The sequence below is a fragment of the Cetorhinus maximus genome, unplaced genomic scaffold (genome assembly GCF_964194155.1).
Source record: "Cetorhinus maximus unplaced genomic scaffold, sCetMax3.hap1.1 HAP1_SCAFFOLD_1611, whole genome shotgun sequence".
NCBI classification, from domain to species: Eukaryota; Metazoa; Chordata; class Chondrichthyes; order Lamniformes; family Cetorhinidae; genus Cetorhinus; species Cetorhinus maximus.
In genome coordinates, this window is record NW_027597551.1 from 1,288 (window position 1) to 2,574 (window position 1,287).

Below are 1,287 nucleotides of genomic sequence, written 5' to 3' on the forward strand. Positions count from 1 at the left end.
CCTGCGGGAGGAGAGTTGCAGGCACAAGGGGCGCAGGGCCAGCAGGTAGACCAAGGCACAAGGGGCCGCAGAAGATGCCACTATCCTGCTGCCAGGGTTTACAGGCAGTGATGTAGCTACTTCAATATGTCTGAGGTGCAATGCTGAAGGTGGCTCCATCGTTCCAGCGAGACTGTGACCTCCATTTGTCAGATGATCGGGCCTGAGATGACCTCCGACTGCGTGGATGGACACTTCATGCCAGTGGCTCTGAAGGTCACTGTGGCCTTCAATGTCTATGCCTCTGGCTCTTTCCAGGGCTCAGTGGAGCATCTGTGTGGAGCCTCCCAATCAGCTGTCCACAGTTGTGTCAAGCTGGTGACAGAAGCTCTGTTCAGGCGGGTATTGACTTCACTCATTTCCGTAAGACGAGGCCAGCCAGGCTGAGCGAGCCAGAGGCTTTGCAGCGATTACTGGGATGCCCTCCCATCCTGGGTGCAAGTGGGTAAGCCGGATGCCTTCGTCAACAGGAAGGGATTCCCCTCCATGAACGTGCAGATAGTGTGTGACCATAGGATGCAGATTCTGCAAGTCTATGCAAGGTACCCAGGCAGACCCCATGTCACTTACATCCTGAGACACTCCCAGGCGTCAAGGCTATTCAGTGCTACAGCCCATCTGGATTGATGGCTCCTGGGAGACTAGTGCTATCCCCTGAAAAGGTGGCTCATGATGCCTCTCCGTCATCCAAGAGCAGCAATACAACAGGAGCCAAGCCTCCAAAGCGGGGTGGTAAGAGAGGACCAAAAGACTTCAGAAGATGCGCTTCCGATGCCTGGACCGTTCGGGGGAGCACTACAATAACCCCCCAGAGCGGGTGTCACTGATAGTGCTTGCATGCTACGCTCTCCACAATCTGGCAATGGCAAAGGGGGACCCACTGGAGGAAGAGGATCTTGACACAGCTCCATAGGCCACAGATGATGAATCCCGGAGTGAGTCCGAAGAGGAGCACAGTGAGGAAAACGCTGAGGGTGTGGAGGGAGACTCAGTAACGTCTATGGAGGCAGGGATGCCTTGATCCAACGCTCCTTCAGCTAGGCTGCCAAATAAGAACTACCACCTCATGCCAGGGCTGCCACCTCCATCCTGGATCACAGAAATCACCCTTTCCTTGGGCCCCAAGATACACTCAGTGCCTGTGCAATAAAGTTTTGAGCCACCCACATCCAGCATTACATACCGGCGTACCCTGCACCTACAAAATAAATGAAACAGACACACGCCAATAACACAAAAGCAAATATA